The sequence below is a fragment of the Amblyomma mixtum genome, chromosome 2, assembly GCF_055824585.1.
Source record: "Amblyomma mixtum isolate Tamu chromosome 2, ASM5582458v1, whole genome shotgun sequence".
NCBI lineage: Eukaryota > Metazoa > Arthropoda > Arachnida > Ixodida > Ixodidae > Amblyomma > Amblyomma mixtum.
Window position 1 is genome coordinate 297,574,751 of NC_143013.1, and position 26,998 is coordinate 297,601,748.

General features: G+C 49.9%; 1 protein-coding gene across 2 annotated transcripts in view; it reads left to right on the forward strand.

The window, feature by feature from the left end:
* Positions 1–26,998, forward strand: part of Nep3 (M13 family metallopeptidase neprilysin 3) — a 117,491-nt gene continuing 90,493 nt past the window's right edge. For both annotated transcript variants that reach the window (XM_089574576.1, XM_089574579.1), the window contains exon 1: positions 1–200. The gene's annotated coding sequence lies outside the window, so the exon portion shown is untranslated. The remainder of the gene's footprint in view (positions 201–26,998) is intronic.

Genomic DNA, 26,998 nt, shown 5'->3' on the forward strand with positions numbered 1-26,998 from the left:
TCAACGTCGCGCACCGCGCAACAGCGGGAATGGCGGGCGAAGCAACGACGACGCCGTGCTGGGATGCGTCCCCCTCCGCGTGAGCGGTAGCGCGGCCCGCCGCCTGTCAGCTCGATTCTCTGGCCGTGCGACACTGCACCGCGCCACACCGGACCGGCGAGCGGCTCGACCGGTCGCCGTGGCAACGTCTTCGCGACACGGTGAGCAAAAGAAGCTCCGGCGACTCAAACCCGCCGTCGAAGCTTTCGCACGCTCGCTCCTCCGTTTGAACTGCCGTCGCAGATGCTTTTGCTTCTGCTGCCCTTTTCTGGCTGCGCTCCGCAAAGGCCGAGGCCGTTGTGCATTTATTAGCCTTACCGCTCTTGCCGTGCAAAGAGCGCGCGCATCGTAAACGGTCTGTAGTCGGTCAGTCCTGGCTCTCTTTCCCCGAGCCAACATCTGCCTGTTTCGAAATATACACGCGCCAGGCTTTCCAGGCTATCGATGCACTTGTCCCTAAGACTGACCACAGGGAAAGAATGGAGCGCGGCGCGGACGGTGCAAAATTGATGACGGCGTTTCGCGCGGGCAGCCAGAGGCGATCGGATTTGCAAGCGCGGGCTCGATGGGAACGGTCGCGAAACACTCGTGCATTGAGTAGCGCGTGCTTCGCAGATGCGGTAGGCACCCAACAACAAGACTCTCGCGGGCGAACGCAGCTTGTAAACAGCGCTCGAACAACAAGAGGGGCGTGGACACTCGGGGACGTTTCGGCTCGTAACCTTCTGCAAAGAAACGTGATCCCAAATTTTCAATTGGTGCGCAGCTTTAATCACCATCTTCCCTTTGCAAAGACGTCAAAGAGTCCCTCGCCGCATGCAGCTGGCGCGCGTCAGCCGACGGCAACCCTTTGCGGAATCGTATCCGAGCATTTTCTTGCCCGTGTTGCTGCTCCTTGGCTTATACCTGGCCGTATACGTGCGAAACAGGCGGCCGAGGTATTGATTTCTGGGGAGACTCGCTGCTTGCTGCCAGCGCCCAGCGCGCGCACGGGTCCTGGTCTTCTTTCCTCCTCATCAGCAGCGGCCAACGCAGCTCGATTGTTTCCCAGCATGTGTGTGTGTGTGTGTGCGTGCGTGCGTGCGTGCGTGCGTGCGTGCGTGCGTGCGTGCGTGCGTGCGTGTGTGCGTGCGTGCGTGCGTGTGCGTATGTCGGCGCTATCGTGCTCCAAGCGACGGCGCAAAGTCCCGCGACACTAACCGGGATTCTTCCCGTCTCGTCGGCTCCTTCTTACCTACCTCCTCCAGCCACAACGCCGCACGCATCTTGTAACAGGGACCGAGAGAGACAATGCGCGAGTCTTAATTAGGACGAGGTGCGACCCAGGAATGCTATCGGAAGAAGGTAGCGACGTCTCCCCCCTCCCCCCCCCCCACCCTCCTTTCCTCGGTCTCTACTGCACGCTCGCTTCGCCCGAGGCGGCTATCGCGGTGCGTGCAGAGGTCTTCATTCGGCACCACTGCCCCTTTTTTCTTTCTTGTTTGGCGCTTGGAGCCCCGCCAGAGTTGTGCGCAGGCTGTGCTCGCTCCCTTGTTCCCCTGACAGGTGCGCGCCGGCGGCTGTTGGCATTCGCCGCTGCTACCGCATCTCGCGTCCCTCCAACGACGCAGCCGCTCGGCCTTTGCATTGTGTGCTACTGCCTGTTTTTTATTGCTGCGTGGCGGCTGCCGGGCTGCGGCTCTCTACGCGTGATATATTTCGACGCTTCTTTGGTGGCAATCGAGAAAAGAAAGAAAACCCAGAGCGTGCGTGCGTTTTCAACGAGGCGGCGTCTGTTGTAAAAGCCGATGATGGATCACCGTGCTCTTGCCAGTAAGGACTCAGGTTCTCAGCCTAGTACTCTATGGCACGTTATTTTTGTTACGTCTTTGCGAACCGCAGTGGTGAGACAGGACGAAGTAGTTTGCGCTAAATACAACCACGGTTGCGTGCTTTTTGTTTAGACATTACTAGTTTCACGCGTTAACCAATGTTTTCGTTCTCTGACACAACACCTGCCGATGACGGGAGGCCGTCGCGTTCGTGAAGCGGGGCTTTCTGGCTCAACTAGAATGTCGTACAGGAAAGCGCGCTTTGCAGAAGGCAGCTTTGGCCGATACGTAGAGAAGTTTAAATGAGCTTCAGCCGTGCTTAAAACTGCGTGTGGAACCCGCCATAAACAGCATTTTATGTGAACTTATTCACCGCTTTTTTTAGTTCTGGGAATGCAGTTCTTGTAAGGTTCTTTTTTTTTGTTTTTTCGCAGAACTTCTACGGAGGTTTAGGAATGGTTAAGCAACGAGGTCGTTATGTTTTGCTGTGGCAGCTGTTTTTGCAAGGAAATCCTGTTTGACAATGTAGTGTTTGCTAACTGCTCGTCCCTCTTACGATTGCGTACACCTGCAAATTATTTCCCCCATAAAACGCTGTTTGATTAGCCTGTCGTGTTTTCTTTTCTTAGTAATGGTGAGCATTTGGTAACGCTTTAATTGAAAACGCTTCTAACCTTGTTCATGGGCGACCAACTAGCGCGTCTAGAAAGAGTTGAGGATGGTAAGCACACACGCACACGCTGTCTTAGATACCGGTGCATGTGCCATTGATTAATTGCTTCATTAGAGGGCAGGGCAATTTGGGAAGAGTGTTGACGTTCGCGGCCTGAGGACGCATTCATCTCTCTACGCGGCGTCGTAAGCTCAGAAAGTGCGCAGTAATTAGCGTTTAGCAAAATGTCTGCGACGTGCTTAAAGTCTGCCGTGCGAACACTTCAGTTGTGATTAATTTGCATGAACGCTAAAATATACTGTCTAGTGGGCGCATATGTTGATCAGACAATGCTTTGCGGGCGTGTTATTTCGTACTTTCATGAAGGCAACTGAAGAGGTTTTAGAACTAGACGAGCTTAAAGGCGTCGAATGTATTAAACTTGCAGGTAAAGTATTCCATGTCTTTGTGGAGTAGCATTACAAATTGGAGCGGAGGGGGGGGGGGGGGGGATGGAGTCATCTACGGTGGTGCTACATTTACAGCTCGCAAACGCTTTTTTTGAGGGAAAAGAACCAACGCCATCAAAGGCAGCGCCTGCGGTACGTTGTTGTGCAGCATGTGATGACGCACGGCTAGTTGTGGGCGAAGGTAGCGGGAATTTGAGATCCACGTCCCTGACATCATCGTCAGGCTTCTCCGCACCCTAGTAGTGCTGTGAGGAGAAGCCTGTAATTTATCCTTCGATTACGTCGTAATTTTGGTATGTTTTACCTACAGCTTAAACAGGTTTGAATTCTTGAATATCTTGGAATTTTCAAAAGTTGATGCAGCTGCCCTTAAGCTAAACTAAACATCCTCATTATTTCGATGAAAACGTAAACAGCGGTGTATTTGTATTTGTGGGTCGTGGCATTCACCGGCGACCACCCACTTTACGCTCGCGTTAAATTTAATGTAGATATACTTCGCACCGAGCTGAGCAGGATACGTAACGGAAGAATGGCTTCAGAACGTAACATGTCAAGTTATGCTTGTGTACGTCACCCTGTTATCTCAAAGTCAGCTACAGTGAAATACAAAGAAAATATATGTCTGATTTTATTATAGTGCAGGATGTTAAAACCACTCCGTATAGGGTGCACAAAAGCCGATCTGTCTTATGCTGCGCAAAACAAAACGCATTGAGTACTTCATGGGGCTTTTACAAAGCAACTCTTTGGATTTTATGTAGGCCGTTTATTTTAACAACCATCTAAGTTCTCCACTCCGTCCTGATCTTTTGCATAAAATTCCGCGCCGCGCGGCACTTTGTTTCTGTACGAATTATTTTTTTTATGATCGGTTTGTAACTTTGGTTAGAGTTTTACTGCGTTTACTGTGTCGTAAACATTACCCGCACGTTGACGCCCGCCGTGCCCTAGAAAAAACAAAATGACGAGCTTGTTTCTGGGTAGTTTCGGACATTTTATGAGCGAGTCATTCCTCGAAGTCGCAAATTGACCCATACGCCGTGTGTACGCAAGTTTTTCTGACCATATTTATGATGTCACCGCTCCGTTAAGTAAAGCGCTGCGTATACGACTGCGCAGCCGAACTTCAGGCCGGGTTGCTATATTTTGTTATTTAAAAAAATATTTGGCCAATATCTTTAGATATAGACATTTTGGTAACGAGAAAAAGACGCAGGCCCGATGAGGAATATGATGCGATTGTGAACTGAAATTATTCTAGAAAGTTTTGCTGTCAACGTCTCGTGTGATTAATTGAAACGGCCGTAATATATTGCAACAAGGCCATCTTTCGATCGATATCGTAAGGGCTAGAGTACAGTGTTTTCATTCTAGGAAAAAGCTGTCGAAACAATCTAAAGGTCGTTAGAGTTTTGCTGCAATATCGCATTGTTGCTCGTTCTTGCAGTGAAGTGCCATTGAAAAATTTAAAATTTAAAATTGGTTTCGAGGAAAGCGAATACCGCAGTAACTGTCATACATATCTCGGTAGGCACCCGAACCACGCCGTAAGGGATGGGAGGAATTGAAATGTGAGGCAGGAACTGATGCGTCATCTTCTTTAGTTAAAAACCGGTGTCCTTTCGTTTGTGCCTTTAACACTTGAATGGGAGCCCAGTCTTCGGACATAGACCAGAAAGCGATGATAAAGTGCACCATAGCAGTCTGCACCACCTCTGTACGGGCTGAATTAAAGATGTCATCACTGTATATAACAGGTCGTGCGATGCTTGTGGGAGGTCAGAGAAAATGCTCAGACTTCACCGTGAGAAAAACGACGATGATGGAGTTAAGCGCGCGAAGGTTGACAGTGACTAACTATTTCTGCGCTACAGGCTGTTTCATGCTAATTACTTCCGGGTGCAAAGTGTGCTGGAGTCTAGTTCCGTCCATCCAGGGTGTGAAATTATAGGAAAGGAGCTCAGTATCTGCATGCTTTGATGCGTCACCCCGCTTCCTTGAACGGTGCATACGACTGCACCGTCTTAACTGTGAAGCGTATCGCGTCCTGCATGAGAGCGAAAGCCGTGGGCTCGGCGTTCAAAAGTCTCACCTTGGCTGCGCGCTCGGTTGACGTCACTGAGACGTGTGACCTCGCTCTTCTTTCGCTGTTCACCGTAGCGTGTCAGCGGTTGGCATTCAAAGTGCGTCTCGGAGAGCTGACATTGAATCCATCATTAGAGAGGACGAGTCCCTATTCGCAGGGCGCAGTGAGGAGCCTGCCTTTTTGCGTGCTTGGCACGATACACTCACTCAGCTGGCTTAACGTTCCTCGTGCGTTTTGCAACATTTCGCCTCCATTCGTGGGAGACGGCACGTGCAACATTTGTACCAACAATTGTCGTCGACTATAGCCGGGTAACGACACGTGGTCGCACTCCTGAGAATCCATGAAGCAGCCTGGTGGTGGCAACTGCTTTTTAGTGACGAGAGGATGAAATAGGGTGGTTATTTTAAATGTCATTAGTTTAGAACCAATATATATATTGGTTGGTTTATTGGGGTTTGACGTCCCAAAGCGACTAAGGCTATAAGAGACGCCGTAGTGCAGGGCTCCGGAAATTTCGACCACGTGGGGTTCTCTAACGTGCACTGACATCGCACAGTACACGGGCCTCTAGAGCTTCATCATCATCATCATCAGCCTGACTACGCCCACTGCAGGGCAAAGGTCTCTCCCATGTCTCTCTAATTAACCCTCCATTTCGCCTCCGTCGAAATTCGGCCGCCGCGGCCGGGATCGAACTAGCGTCTTTCGGGCCAGCAGCTGAGCGCCGTAACAACTGAGCCACCGCGGCGGAGGTGGCTCAGTTCGGTGGCGGCTATATATATATATAGCCGCCTTTGGAGTAAAATTGTCAAAAGAAAAGCGGACTTTCTCTGTGACACCTGTGTTGTCAGAGCGTTTTTTGGAAGCTATTGATTATCTCAGAGCACAACGTATTTACTTGAAGTTCTCAACAAGGCACTTAATGTATAAAGGCTGATCATCGTAGATGGGGCTATTCCGACTGAAATAATGACTTCGTGGCATAAATGATTGCATTGACATTTGTGGGCACACACACACACAAAAAGAAATTATACTTGAGATAGCTTTGTGATATTTGGAAGAAGTAATGAGCGCGTTTTTTTAATTTTTTTATTGATTCTGGTTCGCAGAAAGTATCCTGAAATTACGAAAACACCTCAAGAAATGGGATTCCTCTGCGGTAAAAATTCGTTAAGTGCACCTGTGACGTCAGTGTCTCAGACCCGCGGTGCGGCTGAGTGCGTCCTTTGAATTTTTAAGAGCGCTGCATATGAGATTTCGCACGCTATGCACACAGCCTCTTCGTCGCTTAAGTTCGCGCAGTCGTGTAATTGGCTGAGGCTTGGCTTTCTTCCAGCGCCATGTGGGTAGTTTCGCTAGTATTGCTAGCATATTTAAGTGAGTAAACGACTAAACCTAAATCTACTCAAGGAACATGGCGGTTCGGTCCGGTCGGTTTGAGTGCATCTTCAAGGCATGTTGAACATTAAACATTGATAATTATTTACCAGAATTTCTGGTCGGCCGCCTGGGCTAAAAGCTGTAGTCAAACAGCTAGACAAGGCCTTTGTTCTGACGATGTGATTATTCTCTCCTTGAGATGCGTCTGTTTTGCGTCGTTTCCTCCGAGATGTCTAATCGAACTGTTTAGGCTGCTTGCCTGAAAATGTTATACGTATTTGAGTGCGCTGTAATAGATGAAACGCTTATGTGCAGATGAGAGCAGTGAACATGGAGGGCGATTGTCTTTGTTGGCAGTCTTTTCGTTCTCTTCTATAGCGAGCATTCATCATTGTCACGTTCACCATTGGCGCATTTCTAATGTACATCAGTTAGGGTGCATTGTGTTATTATAAAGACGCCTTGGTTAATAACGCCCGCAGCGCTTCGATCTGGCGGGGCGTACAATGAAAAGCATCGGCGCGTAATTGGGAGCTTTGCGCAGAAATATAATGCCCTCTTCGCGCGCTTTCCCTCAACGAAGTTCATAAATTTATTTTCAGGGCGCGTCTTGCTCGTCGTGCCGACGGTCTTAATGTCTGCCCCGAGCCACGATGAAGTTAACGCGCTTGCCTCGAATCTTCAGCGAGATAAACAAACACGTAAACAAATAAGGTGCAACTGAAAAAAAGAAGCCGGCAGGAATGGCCACTACAAATATGCAGGCGCGTTTTCGAAACTCGGAGACGTGCCTTATTTCGAGATCGCCAAGCTCCTTCGCGGCTGCAAGATTATGCAACGAAAACACGAAATCGCGCGTTCGTTTTCTTCTTCCTTTCCAGTCCCCCCCCCTCCCCTTTCCCTCCCTACCCCGAAAAGACGCAGCATTGGAGCAGCCCACTTAAGATCAATGCGTTCCTTCGCCAGCGGCGCCGAACAGACTGGATTTTGGTTCGCTGGATCGTCCCGCCCTTTTGAACGCTCCCAATGGGGACGGCTGGGAGGCCTTCCCTCTTTCTTTTTGTTTTGTTCTTCTTTTGTATTTGCACCTCTTAAAGGCCACAGGACAGAGGGCCAGGTGTTATCGACAAGCTTCGCGTACGTTCTCGCATTGCCTTAGCGGTTGTTCTTTCGTTGGTGTGCCTTTAGGCTCTGCGCGACCTTTATCTTCTTTGTACGCGTTTCTTTGCCGTTTCCTTCACCGACTTTCCTGCCGATAAGTCACTCCCTCTGTGTTATTTCCGCGGGCTTTGTCCTGCCTGAAGGCGCTTCTGAATTGCGCGGTTTTGCTCTGCTTGTTTTTATTTTATTTTTTAAAGCTTCCGCCCGCCCTCTATTCATGAGTGTGGTACTGACGAATACGGCGCTTCTGAAACGCGGGGTACTTCTCCTGCTGCGCATTCTCAGGTAGATTTGAGCGAGAGGAATCGAGTGCGAGCAAAGCTGCTTACCTGATGGAGCACTTATGTGCGCGTTGTTGCTGTTGTCCCTGTTTTGTCACATGTTTGTTGTGGAGCGTTGCTCTCTTGAGGGGCTGCTTTCGAAGGGGTGACGCTGTTTGAGAGCGTTAGCTTTACTGGTAGAGTTTCGAGCCTCCGAGTTATGCTGATTCCACGGATGGAATCCAAAATGGCGGCCTCCATACCATCGACGCTGTATCCCAGTGGTTGCCATGGTAACCGAGATGGTTACATATTGGAATTAAATAGTGCTAGCGGGAGCGTGATGTCCCAGCAACACGACTCGAACCTAATCTATGTCGATCCGGTGTATACATGGCGTCCAGGCTAACTTTAGCCAAGGGTTAAAAGATAAAAGATTGTGTAAGATAAAGATAAAGATTGCGAGGGTTAAAAGATTGCGCATCATAGGCAATTTTTTGTTTTGGAATTAATTAATTAGGAATTAATCATTTTTTTTTTCTAAATGCGTACCGGCTGCCGGAGCAATGGGGCCGTCCTGCCATACCAGCAGCTGATTTCGTTCATTCAAGCCAGGATTAAGAGCAGCACAATCATGGCGCGCGAATGCGCTATTCACGTGATTTTTTTTGTATTTCGCGGACTTTCTTTGGAGCTCGGAAAAAGATACACATGAGGCTTTCTCTATCGCAAATAAATAGAATGGGGGTTTCTGAAGGTGCTCTCCAACTTTGCTATTCACATCTGCCGTCTAAAGTCCATATTTACGCGTTTAGAAAAATTATCTCCTTCATTAATAGCAATACAAAACATTGCCTAGATGCGCAAGCGGGCTGATAGACACCCTGCATATCCCTGTCTGGCTAGCGTCAAAGTTGGGCCAGTTAGTTCCGACATTCGTGTATGGTTTGTGGGCCAACCGTCCGCTGCAGAATGTTCCGGATTGAGTCATACGATTAAGTTTCATGCCGCATTAACTTACTAGGTAAGTTAGAGTCTATCTTGTGGCAGGGATTCGAACCGGCGACCTATGTTAGGTGTGTTAACGCTCGATATTCGATCGCTGCCTCAGCATCGGCTCATTTTATGAGTCAGTTGTTGTTCGCCGTGTCTTGTGTTATCGGAACAGTGTGGAGCGGAGAGATGTGGAGGGGTTCAGTGTTTGCTCTTTATATTTGTTTCGTAGTACTCGTAGCTTACTTGTAGGTTAGTCTCTAGAAAAAATGGCTGAGACTCTATAACTAAGTATTACCCGACGCTTATTTATTAACTTTTATATTTAAAATATGTGTATAAGCACGGCAGAAAATAAATGAATAAATTGTAGAAGTAAATTATCTTAAGAAAGTTACACGGATGATCTTTTGAAAAGTTTCATTTTTCCGATAATGTATATAACTTACGAGGCACGAAATGGCAGACGCTTTAATTTTTTGAGTAACACTCAGAGAAGCGGATAATACATGTACGTTGCAGCTAATACCTTCGGGGTGGTTGCCATACTGTCCTGTGCCACAATGTATATATGATCGCTTATGTTAATGGCCGCTGTTATTAGCTGGTCGAAAACCGCGGAGCTTGGCAGGAGATAGAATTCACGTCAGCTCATCTGAATTAGCAAAAATTTCATGCGGAAAAATTGGCGAAGGCGCGCCTGCCATTCATAATAGAAAGCCAGTGGCTGGTTCGGTACGGTGCGATATTTTGTATGGTATAGTATGGTACGGTACGGTACGGTACGGTACGGTACGGTACGGTACGGTATGGTGCGGTACTGTACGGTACGGAACGGAATGGTATGGAACTCAACGGTCTGGTACGGTACGGAACGGAACGGAACGGAATGGTCTGGTACAGAACGGTACGGTACTTTACGGAATGTTAAGATAAGGTACGGTATGCTACGGTACGGTACAGTGTAGTAGGGTATGGTATGGCACCTCACCTGTTTAAGATCCAACACTCAACTTTTACTTTCCTCAAATAAAAACATCAAAATATCACTTGCGGGGGGGGGGGGGGGGGGTGTTAGAGTAGTGGCGTGCTTAATTTTTGTTGATAATAAATTGCATTAATTTGTGTTAATAATAGAGCAAATAATTTTGTAAAATAATAAAACACGTTCCTTGCAGCTGTCCTTACGTTCGCGTAACTTTTCGCGTTACCGGAGGCGTTCCTGCCAACCTCCTAAGTACACTTTTTATTTCTTTTTTTTTTGTTCATCGTCGGAGCATTCTTCGTCGCCGAGGTTTCGTCACTTGCTCTGCATCCGATGCGGGCAACGCCGACGTTCACTCAGTGGACGGATCAGAGACGCCACCTGCTTCTTAATGACGCAGCGAAAGTCAACAGCAATGCGGTTAATCGACGGCTCGTAATGACTCGGGAAACGAGGTCATAGGTACACCGTTTAATTCGCACGGGTGCTCCACTGCGATGTCGCATTGTACCTCGAAAACAATGTCATTGATGCGCGACTGTGACGTGGGAACGGCGAAGGCGTTGCGCATGTTCAGTTGCACACTGTAACTGCACCAGCGTGGGCGAGGTGTGTTGTAGGCTGCGGGCGGAATAAGACCTCATTAATGGGGGCGCCTTGATTTAGGACACGTGCGGGGCATCGCAATTAAGACCGATCAGTGGCTCCGGCGCCGCTTCTGCTCCCGTTCCTCTGTGCGTGGTCTCTTTTAAGGGCGAAAGCCTTTAATGGCTCATACTGTCGTCCGTTAACAAAGCGTGTCACACGCGTTTAACTCGGGAACTGATTTGATTTGATTTGATTTATGGGGTTTAATGTCCCAAAGCGACTAAGGCCATGAGAGACGCCGTAGTGGAGGGCTCCGGAAATTTCGACCACCTGGGGTTCTTTAACGTGCACTGACATCGCACAGTACACGGGCCTCTAGAATTTCTCCTCCAAAGAAATTCAACCGCCGCGGCCGGGATCGAACCCGCGTCTTTCGGGTCAGCAGCCGAGCACCATAACCACTGAGCCACCGCGGTGGCAACTCGGCAACAAACGATAGAATAAAACCAATGGTTGCTTCGGATAGATGAGGAAAAAATGAACCTAAGAGCCAAATTTGATGACTGTAGATTAATTACTTAAATAATTATAGGCAAAAATGTCAATATTGCGTCGAAATAGCGCGGACGTCGATATAACCACAGGAACGGTGTGACGTCACATCCACCGGAAGTCGTCACGGCATAGTGAAAATTGTCACAGAATGGTCGGAAAAACGTCGGATTTGTGTCAAATTAGATGAAAAAATGTGTAATTAAGCGTAATTAGCATTTAAGATCCCCGAAAATGTATAATTTGGGTGTCGATATAGCCGCGGGAACGGTGTGACGTCACATCCACCGGAATTCGTCACGGCATAGTGTTCTCGGCTTTCGCCTCTCAACAGTTTAGTTGCCAATGTGTCCTCGAAATTTTTAAAGGCCACGTTTGACACGAAACGGAATGCTGTCTTGTTTTATCGTTGTCACAGAACAGATGGCAGCAAGCGGTCAACTGTAAAGTTATTATAGATGACTACAGGATTAGCTGTCGCGGTGGCGGTTAACGGTAGCTTGCCGATGGGCTCAAAATTGCATGTTTGGTACCCAGCCACATTTTGGCATGTTGAGCCGGACAACGCTAAAAAGGACAAATTTGGATGAAGAACAGAGAAACAAGTAGAACGAGTGGTGGTTCCTTCGTTATTCGTCCAATACTGTCCAAGCCAGCGCAGTCCGATTCAACATGGCGTACTAGGTAGCCCCGATTGTCGGCATTTCGCGTTTTGACAGAGCTAGTGAGATGCCGAACCGCATGTGTAGCCTTAGAAGACTTGTCGTCAGGCTAGTTGGTTAGAAGTTCAACTAATTTGAAGTCCGCTTGTCCACTAGCCCTTACGAAAACAGGTGTTTAGCTTCCTGGTTGGGTCTTAATATTCTCGCAATGAGCAACCAGGAACTGATGAAAAATTTAACACTTACGCGTTTAGCATTAGTTTAACAGAAGAATTTCACTTGACACTTCACATCCGCTTTTCTTCCTGTGAGGACTTAAAAGTTCTCACTTGAGTCTTTACCGTATACAAGCTCGGCATGGGATAAAAACAATAAAATTCCACTGCGTTTTCTCAGCCAAGTGTTCACTGCTCAAATCGAAACGCAATCATACTCACGAGTTCACTATGGTCGTCCGCAAACTCGACAGACTAACTCGACAGAGATAGAAAGAAGAACGCGAAAAGGAACACTCTGAAATATCAGAAGAGGAGGAAGGGTTTTAAACGATGGACTTTTGAAGCGGAACAGGAGGTAGAGGGTAATGCTCAGCCAATATAGCTGTGTGCTGTTGGCTGCAAACTGAGAAACCGAATCATAGAGAAAGGGTGAGCTTTGAACTTGAGACGCCGAGAAAGTCAAGGAGTGCTGCTTTCGCAACAAAATTTAAACGTGTAAAAATAGCTTAGTTAATTTTGCTCGCTTAAGTCACCAATCGGCTCGAACTATACGCTTTCTTTTTTTTTTTTTTACCGTCGTTATACGCGCTGGCCTGGGCGAATCAAGAAAACAGCAGAACTCGACCATGTACGAGTATATCCCCAATCTTGTTGACTTGTAAAAGTTAAGGTGCGACATCGTACCAATCACTTCACAGTCAAGCATTTCTTAACTGGCCAAAATTGGCTGCCTCACCGAGTAGGACATATGATCGGTTTGCGCGGTCTCAAATTTTCGGTCACTATGACGCCGACTGACGGAGTTTCGAAAGTGGTTCTGACTCAAGAGTTCGAACGAAGTTTCGGGTCAGGCTTTCGTTTTTCTTTTGGCTCGAGTATGAGCGGCAATTTCGATAGAAGGTTGGGAAGAAAATGCCAGCAACAATAGCCGAAACCATGTGGCGCCTAAAACAGTCCACGCGCACGAGAGAGAGTGAAAGAGAAAAAAAAGAGACTCTGAACAGCGAGAGGGAGAAAGTGATGGTACAGGCGGAGGCAGCATGCAGCTTTAAGAGCGTGCAGCGTTCAGAGCGGTCCACTTCAGTGCATCCGAAAACAAGGACGGCGGCCTCGTCGTAACAAAGCAAATTGCTCTGCCGATAGGCATCGGGCATGCAGGAAGACTCAAGATAAGGAGGGGGAGAATCTGATGCGAGGCGAACGCTATGCATACAATGAGGAGGAAGGATACGGGAGCGGAATGACGAGGCATTCGCGGAAGAGCGCCGAGACGAAGAGGCCCGCCGTAGAGGAAAACGCCGATTCAGAGGAGGAGAGAAAGAGAGAGAGAGACAAGTAAACTGAAAGAAAGTCGGTGTGTTGCGTTACGGCGCTGTTGTTCACTGCTGTGCATTATTCGGCACAGTTCAACTGTGACGTGGATAGAGTAGGTGAAAAACAAGAAATGAGACGCGTTGACGGAAAAATACAACCCTTTCGCTTTCATTTTCTTGGTGGGAGTTCAGCGTCGATTCTGCTGCGTTGAATAGCTTAATACGCTACAATGAACAGGAAAGGGGAATGGAGGCGAAAATGACATTGTACTTTGAGGATAAATAAAAGTAAATTCAGCAAATAGTTTCGGTGATGATACCGAATGTATTGTGAAACTGTGTAGAAGTGTTGTTATTACGAGCAAACTAGCTACCTTTACGTAATTGCTATATTTTTATTTATTTTGTTTCGTTTTTGGTGACCGCTTTCCAACGTGCGAAGCTCCAGTAATACAGCAAACCAACGAAACATTACTCGTTGTGATTATGGTTCATTGTCCCTTGTCTCTGAAAAATTTCTTGTTTTTGTGACCGCCGAAAGTGGCAACAAACAATATTCGGAAAAATCTTGACTGGCAGAAAAGTAGTCCTTCTTGTTCTCCTTTTTTTTTTTTGTGCGCTTTCTGATTGTTTTTTTCGTGCAGTTTATGTTCCTACCTCGGAATAGTGATGTCTAGCACCACAATGCTTACCTTCCCGCAGGTTCGAAAATGTTGACTTTTTTTGAGACCGCAAGAGAGCACTTTTCCGCTGCCAGAAAGAAGTACAGGACTTTTCCCGTGGAATTCACTTCGGTATCCTGCGTCTATGTGGACGCAGCTCCACGTTTTCCACTTGTATACGTCTGGAACAACAGGTTTGTGAAAACAGAGCGAAACACAATCATCCACTCGAAAAAACCCGAGTGTGTCGTGTTTGTTTTCACAACACGCTGTCTATACGTGTTTCGATCCCAATTCTTCTTGTTTCGAATCAACAAACAACAACCAGTCGAATACGGCGTTCCCTGTGTATGTCCCGAGAGCAACTGAGGACCGATTGTGACGGTATTGATCGTCGCTGGAGTGGGCCTTCTCGCTCCGAAGGTCTGCGCGCGCATGTGTAGAAGCGGTGCCGAGGGCGAGGACGAAGGAAACTCTCATTTGGGCGACACACGTCGTTGGGGAGCAGGCCGCGAGTGGGCTAGGAGACCGAGCCTGCCTGATTGCGTCGAGTGTGGCTGTGTCTCCTGTTGTCGTCTACACGGCGGCGAGCAGCCGAAGAGGGGCGACCGGAGGGTCCACTGCGCGCTCTTGGCAGCTGACACGAACTGCGGAAATGCGCCGTTTGGTTTCGAGAGGGGGGGGGGGGGGGGGGGGGGTTGTCCGACGAGGACGACGCTTCTATTCGGGCAGCCACTGGCTACGGGCTCTGCACTGTTCCTGCATCTATACACGTCCTCCTTTCACCGTGATCGCGTCCCAGTAGTCTTGCGCGAGTAGCGGCATAGCGAAAAACCCTTCAGCCAGCTTCTCCACTCAAAGGCTCGGAGCTTGGGCTATGCTGTGACAGTGGCATGTCCGTGCTAGTTAGGTCTCTGGCTTCTTGACGAAAACCACATCGTTTGGTTTTGTAACGTCAGCTGCATGAGGGAGATTAAGATTTACGGTGATTTTTTTTTTATTTCGAAACGACCAATAGAGGCGACCGTGGCAACACTTATTAAGTGGATAGCGGTGACGTGACGGCTATTCTGTATCTGGATTCCTAGTGTTCAATGTCCGCGCCTTCTGCTATTTCCTGTGGCTCAGTCAAGCCGCTGAGGTGACGTCTCCAAAGGTCACTCCCTAACGTTTTGTGAGATGAAAATTTATATAAAAAAAGCAGCAGTAATGTACGAGGCATGCCTCATATAGGCATTGTTGCTCATATAGACGTTTGCATCGAGCGAGGGAGTTGTAGAAATGCCTCCTCTCTGGACTGTCGGAAACCGGTCCCGCCGCCGCTTCCACCGTGATAGCGCGAGGCAGTTCCCAGGGAGCCCTTATTGCAGAGGTCTATATACAGAATATCCAGACGTAGGGCAACGTCATGATAAATTCGAGAAGGCGTTTGAGTGAGGACGTAAGTTTCCGGCGGTCGCGATGGGTGTCCGACTTCTTACGAGGCACTGAGGTCACCAAACATAGCCTCAAACACAAGGAACAGTGCAGAAGTCGTAAGCTGTGGCGAGAAGTTCGACAAGTTTGCGTGTTTTATCTACAAACTGCTGTCGGTGGCGTGTGCCCCTCACGACAGAGGTCGCGGAGACACCTCGACTTCGCTTGGTGCAGGCCTTATATTTGTCAGACAAACAAGTAAAACAAGCAGTGAATCTGCAGCAAAAATAAAAACTACAGGACAGGAACGCTGAACAAAGGGTCTCTCATGACAACTCTACTGGCGTCTTCTTGAGGGCACGTGAGCCTGCCACACCTCGAAGAAGTACTGGTGCTGGATGCCGTGAGAGCACAATGCTTATCGATGCTGGCTCGCGTTCGAACCACTTTGGCCGCAGTACCGTCTTTGCAAACTGCGAGGTCGTTGGCAACTGAACTTGGCCTCGCGAGGTGCGTAGAGGAGTTTCTTTCGGGGTCACACTTCTGACAGAAGCCAGGCACAAGGCCGGTGGGTAGTGGATACAGCTTCTACCTCTGGCTGTCCGGCGGTCGGTTTTGAACCAATCACTACCTCAGTAAGCAGTGAGTGCTGCTTGAAGTGTGATTTCCACAGACGTCGTGTCGGAGGACAAGTGACGCGTGGAGAGTCTCCTCTTGAGAAGAGGGAGGATTTTGATTAATGTGGTCATTTTGGAAGTGAGGCGTGCCAGTGTCAGCAAGGTCGGAAGGCTCGTAATAAGCAGCTGCCAGGGGTGTCGAAGACGACTCGAGACTGAAGCTCCGGACTAGCTCGGCGCGGCAAGCTGGGGAGACTGAAAATGCGGTAGACAGTGTAAGGAGTGAGACCTCACCCGCACCACTGAGGTGTCGCGGGTCATGCGGTTGACAGCGATCATTGCTGCCGGAGCCGGCGGACGTGGCGTCGGGGTCGCTGAAATGGATAAATTATTTAGACAAGAAGCGAGATCATTAGTGAATCAGCAAGCGGCGGCGCCTGAGTATACGCAGAGGCGTTGCTAATGACGGAGGTTTCACGAAGTGAAGGTAGGGTGTTTCTCGTGCTCAGTTTCGAGTCGAATCGAACTCGAGTGGCGATGGCTTGAGTGCCGGCGAGGACACGACGTGTCTGCGGAAGCCGTCGAGTGCATGTCGGAGTTTACCAGCGACAATGAGCTGTGAATTCCGAAGTGGGCTGGAATGACGTGCTTCAGGTCGGCATAGGCTGTGAAGCTTGGCCGCGGCCTGCAGGCAGAGAACGTTAGCTGGAAGAATATAGAGCAGAACTGCATACTTGAAGAGCTGTATGTGATGACCTTAAGATGAAGCGTAGCTTCAACTTGAATGAACCAGCCACCGAGGCCTCCAACAGCATAGATGCAGTGAAGGGTCAAACTGCGGCTTTCCGGGTGCTGACAATAGATTTTCAACAGCAAACAAGTTTGTCGATTTCATCATTATTGACGGGTTGTTGTTTGTGGTCACAGGAATGATTGGCTGTGGTCTCTGGAATTACGGACACGATATTCGAGGTTTCATGAAAGCCTTATTTCAGCATGGCTGATCGGTGAGGAGTTAATAAAATGTGAAATAAGAGATAGTTCCACTGACAGGATGTGAACACAGCACACTCAAGTGTGCTACGAGACACTCCCCGCTTCCTCCATTCAGGACTAATGCTTCCGTTATGTCACTATCATCCTCATCAGTCTGGCCCCGCCTAATATACAAGCGGTGTTATGAGTATTTGAAGCTATAGGTGTTGAAATGGGTTTGCGACCTTGTAGAATATAGCTGCCTCACTATACCTATGTGTGAGCGTTTGAGCGTTAATACTTCGTGCCAACTTGTTGCGTCGTCAAATTTCCGATACCCCGAGCCCTCAGCGCCGTTTGGACGCAGATTTGTGCTCCGTTCGCTTTTGACACGACCTGCACGCGTAGCTTTTACACACAAACATATTTAAAGTTATTTAAATAATTTATGAAGTGTTATTCTGCTCGAGGGGAGCTTCTTGAATGCTTAAGGAAATAAACAGGACGTGCTTTCACGTGATGGTATACGATTCCATGAAGTACAAGCACGGGCCGCTGCATCACTTGGCAGCCCCTGCGCGAAGGAAAACATTTGGATGCGCGGATTTTTGGCACACTTGGCAATTTTGCTCGGTGTATGTAAATGCTGTTTGTAATTCACAGCGAGAGACTGAATTTCCGTCTTCGTTGCGAGCTGCTTTCGCTCGCTTCGTTTACCTGCTTGAGGATGACAACTCGTGAAATGAGCAGAAAAGAAACGCAGAAGTATGATTTACGAGCTATGGAGTCGCAAAGCGTGCCTGAAGGTGTACCGTATTTGCTCGTGTAATGGATCGTTATTCGGGGAGGTATGGGGGGGGGGGGGGGGGGTTGCTGGACGTTGCAAGTTCAATAGCATTCCCAAGACAAGAACACGGGGGGAGGCATGAGTGGACACGCCGCCACCGCCGACGACGACGCTGGGTTTTCCTCTCAAGTTTTGGATGAGTTGGCTGTATGAGTGCACTCGATATGCGAGTAGATACGGTATACCAAGGCAAGATAGCCATGGCGCCGATGCGCACCTCCCGTGTCTCATACGTTGCTGCTATGCGCAACCTCGCAACCGCGAGACTTGTGTACACGGAAGACATTGGGCGGCGACGCGGGCAATTGAACGGTGAACTCGAGAGGGCCATCGCACGATCCGCGCGCCGTCACGCGGCGGTATGTGTGGCAGGCCGATCAAAGCGACCGAGGCCGAGGGCGAACGAGGCCCGCGTCCGCCCGACAAGACGAGATCGCACCCGTCCGCGGCGACTGGGCCACGAGCGAGGTCGTGAACCTGACTCCCCTCCTCGCCTCCAGGGGCCCACTCGTTGCAACAATCGGTGCATTTGCACAGATAACGGCCTCCGCGAGAGAAGAACCGCTTTCCGCGTGGCCCCTTGTCGCTCGTTCTATTACGCAGGCCCGGCCGGGCTATCGCTGCGCCACCGCTCGGCGGCAGGCCCCTCGAGGACGGGCCGGTTTTCTCGAGTCCCCTGCTTGATGAACAGGGCACCGCATCATTGGGCCGGGGTTGTTGAACGCCGGATGGCGCGTGCGCCTCGAGATGCGCGGCCGCCGAGCACCCTCGCACTCGATCCCCAGACCTTTTGTCTTTCCCGCAGCTGCTCGGCGGGTATTCGGAGGGAGGGGGAGACGTCGCCGAGAAGTGGTGGCAACACGTGAGACATGTGATCGTGCTGGCCGCGTAGTAGTAGTAGGGGCATCAATCGGCTCTGTTTACATGGGGTGCGAGTGAGCGAGATACAAAAGAGAGACAATGAAGCCTCTGGGTCAGCAAGAGAAGACGGCTCTCTGAGGAAAAGCCAGTCACGATGGAGCAAGGAGAGGAGTGATGCTGTCGGTCGCTCTTCAGGCGTACCTCCGCCGTTGAGAGTACTCATATTGGAGCCGACGTTCGCTTTCCTTTACTCGATGGGTGATGGGCTCTGCGGTTTCCTTTCGAGGCGAGTTCATGGCTGGAATTCGGCTGGTTTTTTGAGCCACGTTATTCTGGAGAACATAGTAATGACGACATCGCAGAGGTGGTTTAGCGGATTGAGCAGCCGTCCCACATGCCGGTGGTGCGGGGTTCAATGCCGTCGGGTACCCACCGGTGATACAGCGGGTACAGACTTTACCCTGACCTAATGCTCGGCTTTTTGATCCCACCTCGTGTGAGAGAAAAATACCTTGTGCCGGGCCAAAGCTGTCGTTGCACCATTAAAAGTAAACGTAATCACTGAAGAAGCGTAGCTTGATGGGCCAGTTGATGCATGATTGTGGAAAAAACCAGCAGAAAAGGACGCGTTCACAAGAGGGGGCGTCGTCCTGTGTACTCGTTCCTCTTGTGAACGCGTCTTTTCTGCTGGTTTGTACCACAATCAATGTAATCAACATCACATAGTATCGGCGCAATTAGCAGACGACACCGCCCTCCGCTACATCAGCATGTAACTTTTGTGGTTATTTGCATTCACATTCAGCTTGGCCATGATTTCAGCGTGGAGCCGGAACGCGTGGAATGCTGGCCTTCGTGACGTCATTATTGCGCAACTTCCGATATATTGTGACGAAGACGAAGCTGGCAGTGGCGCGGGACGGAGCGCTCGCGCTAGGCCAGCAGCCATTAAATCATCTCATAGCCATCGTTCACCACGCCTCATTCTTCGGCTGGCCGCCGCGTAACATTTGGTGTGAGGTGCTGGGGTCCCTTCATCGCCATCCTGGTCCCGGAGCTTCGGTGTCCTGCGCCTGCCGTGGACGTCGGCCGTGAGTGCCTGGTCCGCGCCGCCCGGCCGTGCCCCAGCCCGCCGGACCTGAACCGACCTCGCCGCTCACCCCAGCCCCGTCCCCCGCCCGGACCACAAGACACGACGACCCGAGACACGACCGACCCGAGACCCGACCGACCCAAGACCCGACCGACCCAAGACCCTGGCCACACATGAGGACACCGCCCACCTGCCCCTGCCGTTCGGTGCGTCCAAGGGCCTCGGCCGTCAGCTCCTGGCACCCTACGGCCCGGATGCTTCGTGGACCGGGGCTCATTCTCTCATCTTTCTCATCGTGGCGGCCAGCATTGCACCACCTTATACATCCTGTTCAACCCCCCACTCAAGACCATCGCCATTTCGCCGTCTGTTCGTCACCGATCGGGACGATCGCTCGGAGGCCCCGGGTAGTGTGACGAAGACGAAGCTGGCAGTGGCGCGGGACGGAGCGCTCGCGCTAGGCCAGCAGCCATTAAATCATCTCATAGCCATCGTTCACCACGCCTCATTCTTCGGCTGGTCGCCGCGTAACAATATTGCGGGTTCTGAACGTCGGAAGTAGTCGGCTTAGCGTTTTGGATGTGCGCTGAGAACGCATTCGTAGGGCATTAAACATCGGCATCATTAGTGAGCAGTAATAACACACGAATGCTTTTGTGTCAGACATTTGGTGCACCCAAAGAATTATCTTGAAATGTGTAGGATTTGTCCATTCTCCTCTGCATCACAGCGCGGCGTGCATCTGCTCCTACAACATATACGCGTACTGAACACTGCTTAGAAATCTGGAGGATATCCTGGAAGGGGGCGTTATTACATGTTCTAGTTGTGTGAAAGAAAACACGCTGAATGGATGCCTCACTTTCCAGCGGGAATTTACAAAATATTCCAATATATCTCCTACTTTTATTTTTATGACAGTACTCGTTGGGCCCACATATACTCTATGCAGGTTTCGTGTTCTCATTCACTAGCAGCGATTAGAGTTTCGAGCCGACCTATTCACGGTTAATGGGACGAAGTGAGGACAGCTTCTGCAGTCGGGCTTGCCCAACAGGATGGCCCTAGATCTGTTACGTCAAGGCACGTCACTCGGGCACTATCGGAACGGGGACAGAAAGACGAAGGGGAGTCAATGAAGGTAGAGGAGTATAGATGCTGAAATAAAATATGAATGGGTTACACGCCGTTGTGAACTGCCATGCCCCTGTGGCAGTATGTCAGCTAAACTCGAGGTCGCAGATTTGACGCCTGGCCACAACGACCGGATTTCAATCTGGGGTGAGAAGGTGAAATGTCTGTACTGAGAGTTCGGCTCACGTTTGGTTGGAGCATATTCCGAAGTCATGACTCTGTGGCGTTTTTCACAGCAGCCCAGTGCTGCTCAGGGACGTAAACATGCTATAATTCACTGACATAGAACATTACTCTGAAGCTACGGACGAGGTTGATGACGTGGGACTTATATACACTTATATACTGACTTATTAACACTTGGCAGAGACAATGGATGATTTTACTTAGAAGAGTACACGGTTTCCGATGATCGTTACTTGTAATTTATTTTTTTGCGTAGCATTGTTACGTGGTGGCAGCCGCAGAACGGGACGACGTGTAAAATGACACGATTATGCGATGACACAAGTATCAATGGCCGGCGGACCTAGCGCGATCGCTTGCGCCACTGCACGTTTAGTCGTCTTCGGGTCCGTAGCAATATATTTTGACCCCTCTAAGAAGCATCAGAGGTAAAAGTCCTTTGTCCCTACGTAGGTGGCGATGGCGTGAAGTTAACTGTAGGATGCAGTCCTGTTTCTTTGCTATTGGCGAGCGGTCACTTTAAAGTTCAGCAACTGACGGCCCCATGCATAGGCCACTGTTGTTCCGGTTGATTGTCAATAACGCACCGTAATAGTGGCACAACCGGCAACGTAGAGATCACTGCGTTTTAGATATCCTTGGCCCAGTGAAAAGTCCTGCTGCTTTTTTTGTGTGTGTGCACGTGTATGTGCAGTGCAGCTGTCTTAGCTGATGTCAGTCCGTTCGCGCTGTACTTGATCGTGCCCTGAACTATGCGCGCGCCTGAAAGCTCATTCAGCTTTCCTGAGGCCCTAGCACAAGCCGCTAATATGCATCGAACCCGATAGGGTTAATTGAGTGCAGTAAAGATGTTAAGAATCGACCGGAATCTGTCACGCAAGCCGCAGCTGTGCGTAATACAAAGCGCATTGCAGACTTTCGCCTCGCGTTATGCTGCTTCGTGTGCTATGCTATAGAGGAAGAGCGGGTTTATTAGAAGGCAGCTCAGACGCCGGCCAAATGCAGGGTAATATGAGCTACGCCAGAACGGTGAGGACGACGGACGTGATAATGACCGACACAATACACCTGAAAAGCAGTACCTGTCCTCACAAAGCCTCTGGTAAATTTACTTGTTAGGTAAAAGACTCACACCGAACTCCAGCCCTGATTTTTTTTTTTTTTTTACGGAAACATGTGGGCAAAAATAAAAGGCAAACCACTGAAAGGGAACCTGTTCTTTTGTTCGCGCTTGCCTGTTTCCGTTAAAAAACTATGCAGCGACTAGCCCAAACCGAAGTTCTTTTGAAGTTACAGCCACGGTGCTGTATTAACCGCTTCGAGCTAATGCACAGAAAAATGCGGAACTGCTTCAAATTAAGCAAATACACGGAAAGGGAACATCAGTAGAACGCGGAGCAAGGTGGTATATGTGTAGCACAAAGCCGCCTAACCGCTAACTGCTTCAGGCACAGCGGCTTTGTTTACCAAACTGTAACTGTCCAAAGCCGAACATCGCAGAAAGGGAAATATAACTAACTGTACAAAGTCAGTCCCTCGCCTTTGTTAAGCTTTGTTACCCCCCCCCCCCCCCCCCCCCCCCCCACCTTCCACCTCTTCTTTATTGAATGAAGTCTGCCAACGCCTCACTTTGACGGATGTTCCTATATACGCGCATGTTCGCTCAGTAGTGTTTCAAAAACAATAACTTGGGTGAGTATAAATCTATAAATTATCGCTATTGAATGAAGACTCAGGAAAAGGAAATGAGAAAACACGAGAATGGCGGTGTCTCACAGCCACAAATAACACTTGAAACAAAAAGATTTCCGCCTCTCCCCCCACCCTTCTCTTTCCACCTGGTTCTTCACGCACCGGTGTAATTCTTCGTTATTAATTCATGACTCTCGGCTGAGCCGTCGATGTCGCTTCTGACAGCAATTCGTCAGCGCGTCTGCCACAACCCGCCACCCGACCGGCTTCACATGCAAATGCTCACACACACAAGGGCCATCGCTGACGCAACCGCATATCGGCAAGGCGTCTATGAGCCAAACAGGTTTGCGGAATCGCAATATCGGGACCATTCGCAGTGTCGCGTGCGGCAGTGGTACAAGGTTCTGCTAATCCATTGGAGGATGCTGAATCTCGGAACGCACGTCGTTCTTTGTTGCTATGCTTTCTAGAGCGCCTAGCGTACAGTTAAGCGGCAATGAAGAGCGAATAGCACACGTGAACAGAACAAATTATTTTACTTGTCTACTTTGAGCTGCAGTGTACATCTAGCCTGATTCGCGTTTTTGAGTAAAGGGTCTACCGACGTAAGTACATAGTCATAAATCTGTTGTAGACGATTATCTCGCAGAAAAGTACAAAAGAACTGCATATGCACGTTCGCATTTCATTCCGTTCTGACAGTACATGACATACAAACACTGGTAGCCGTAAAAAACGTAAGCAAACACTCAGCCGCAACAGCTAGGTTGAAGCTAGGTAATCGCTGAATTCAGCATCACAGGCTGCTACTCATAGCTTTTCATTTCGAAGTTCTTTCCATAATTGGGTAAGAAAACGTCGGACCGGCATCAGTTCGGCTTTAATAGTGTTAATCTCTACGCCCAGCGGTAAAAGCACAACATCAAACTTGCTAAAAACAACGGTGCCTAATGTCCAAGGCATTTCATTACGATAAGTGTCGTTGTTGAGGAATTCTTGCTGGTGTGACACAGGCCTGTTCCGCGTTACGGTAAGCTCTTAGGATTACTCAAATGCACCTTAGGAAAAACATAAAAGAAACGCAGTAGCCTTACGAAGGCCGATTAATTGGATATTATCGCCGCAAGGCTAAATCATTTTTGTAAGCATTCCTCCGCTTCACTGTAGTTGACGGCCGCTTCATACTACCCGCCAATGTACCGCGTCTTCATCAGAATTACTAGAAGATAAGGTGCATAAGTGCCAAAGTTCGGACACGACTCTGCAGAACGCGTGGCGAATCCGAAACTGATTGATGATGTCTACCCCCGCTAGGGGCTGACGACCCACTTCGCGTGAACGGGGGTTCCTCTCCTCAGTCAGCTCGCGCTGGCTTCTCGTGCTACCGGGGTTGCAGTACAGCGCGTGCCACTCGGTGGCGCTCTCGGCGACGGTGCCTGGTCAAACCATCGGCTGCTGGCCAAACACCCGGCCGCAATCTCGGATGGTCAAGCGCGCGTCCCGCTTAGCACTCGGCCCCCTTAACGAGCGTTGCGCCGCTCGCTCGTCGCTTTTCGAATCGGGCCCTTTTTTATCTGTTCCTCTCGTTCCGACGCTTTTTCCCTCTTCTTTTGTGTCGACGGCCGGCCGCGCTGTTTGTATACCTATAAATCAGGGAATGCGAAATGACCAGGAGCACGAGGAAGGGGCAGAGTTGGGGCCAGCTTGAGCAAAGAGACATGTCGGAACGAGGCCCCATGAGTGAACGAGCATGCAGCGGGACGGTGATGGTCCCGTTGGAGGGGTCCGCGTGAAAATGCGGCCCGGTCATGTTGGTTCAGGCGAGTTCGACGTTCGCGCGCCGCCGGCGAGTTTTAGCGTTGTTAAGTGGGTGTCGTGAAACTTGCGTGGACGGCATGACCTTAATTGTCGAGAATGCTCCTGCCTAAGGAAGCATACTCTTTTGTGTCGAGCGAGATAAAGTCGCTGTAACTGTTTAAAGGAAGATAAGACGAACTGCAGAGTTTCGGCACAAGGTCTCACTCACTCAGTGCATGTGCAATCTATAGGACACTGAATGAGTAATTTCACTCCAGTGAATGCACTGCGCTTTTCTTCAGATCCCTTCAGTAAGCAAATATTCAGTGCGAAAGCTTCATCAGCCGGCGCTTATTCCTAAATAGGTAGAGAACCCGAGGAAGAAGACAATGCTTCGCTCTTACATGTATCTCATATTCACGAGACAAACAGGGAAATTCGTCTCGTATCCTCGGTAAGCACTTCAGCTTTGCCGCCTGTTCGCCGGCTATTGATGATGAACTCCAGTTTACATGGAAGCGAAGGGAGTCAACTGACACCAATCCTCACGACGAACAGCCACTTAGCGAAATGAAGGTCTTTCAAACATTATGATAAACAAATGGTGAAAGGTTAATAAGAAGACGAACAAGCGCTAGCTCACCTGCAGACGTGGCTCACAAAGCTGTTGGGATCTATGTTTCGGTGATCGTAGCGCATACACGTACTCCTTCTTTAGGAACAGATGTAACGCGCGACGGAGACAAGGAGACTGGGACAGGACAAGCTTTTGTCTTGTCTTCTTTGTCTTCTGTCTTATCTGTCACGCACTACATTTATTTCTAAGGAGCACATAAGAACCAACTAGCCCAGCATCGTTTTACTGAGCTCGCTCGCTCGCTCACTCACTCACTCCCTCACTCACTCACTCACTCACCCACCCGCCCACCCACTCACTCACCCACCCACCCACCCACTCACTCACTCACTCACTCACCCACCCATCCACTCACTCACTCACCCACTCACTCACCCACCCACCCACTAACTCACTCACCCACCCACCCATCCACTCACTCACTCACTCACTCACCCACTCACTCACTCACTCACTCACCCACTCACCCACCCACCCACCCATCCATCCACTCACTCACTCACTCACTCACCCACTAACTCACTCACTCACCCACCCACCCATCCACTCACTCACTCACCCACTCACTCACTCACTCACTCACCCACTCACTCACCCACTCACCCACCCACCCACTCACTCACTCACTCACCCACCCACCCGCCCATCCACTCACTCACTCACTCACTCACTCACTCACCCACCCACCCACTCACCCACCCACCCACCCACCCACCCACCTACCCACCCACTCACTCACTCACTCACTCACTCACAGTGCTGTTTGGCATTGTATGAGCTGTCTTTTCTGAATTGTGCGCGTTGGTCTCTGACTTACTAATTTACTGCCTCACCTCATCACCGTCTCCCCTTCGGTTTGCCAACGCGACGTGGAACGAGGCGGAAGCGCTAAGTTCCCAAGGGCACCACCAGCCAGTCTAACCTATAAGCAGACAGAAAAGACGCTGTCCGTCGTAAGAGAGGAGTCTCCTTCGCACTGCTATTAGCGCTTCACCTTGACTCTGAACCGAGGCGGGGGCGGCGACTTGTTTCCGGCGGGAGCCATTGCGACGGCACCGATCAGCGCTTCCATTCAGAGTCGCGAGAGCGTGCCCACGGGGGAACGGTCCAGTGCTCCGCCGACGCACGCAAAAGGTACCCCGTCATCGCCGTCGGCTGTCTTCGCCGCAGGCATTCACCGCCACAGCAAACTGTCAGCGCCGGCTGCGACTGCAAGTAGTGCCGCCCATTACCTCAACGTCTCCTCCACTTCGAGACGACGACGCCTTGCATTGAGCAGACTCACTCGACCTACCAAGTGTTCACGGTGAAGGCTGGCCGTCGAAGAACGACGCGGAATGAAGTTTCCGCGCTCACGCTTCGTCCTCTGAATCGCGCTGAGTCTGGGCGTTGGCCTGCGGTCGGGGTGCAAGCGCCTGGGGCAGACATGAAGCTGCGCCAACCTATTATCGGCTCTTTCAAGGCTCACAGGCACGCCGGCATTGATTCTGATTGTAAACAGTTCAGCGTCAACTCGAAAGTTGGTTCCTTTCGCTCCCCATGTTAGAGCGTGATTTGCCTGTAGCGGCTCTGAAATTTGAAGGGCCAACTAAATTAGGTCAGTGTATTGATGGTAAATGCAACCTGCGGTCATGATCGCGCCCGTCGCACTGTCACAGGTCACCGTTGAAACCGATCGATCATTTCTTCATTTGTACTCAATATCCCCTCGTAAACTATATTATTTACGAACAGAGAAACTGAAATGGATTAAAGCACCGTGTCTGCATGGAAATTTCATTCTGCGTAGTTTGCAGAGCTAATTTGCAAATGTTGAGGTGGTCGTTAACCACGCCATCGTCACCTTGCCTCTCGCTTGACAGAACTTATGCAGATCGGTAAGAATTAGGCGCATTTACT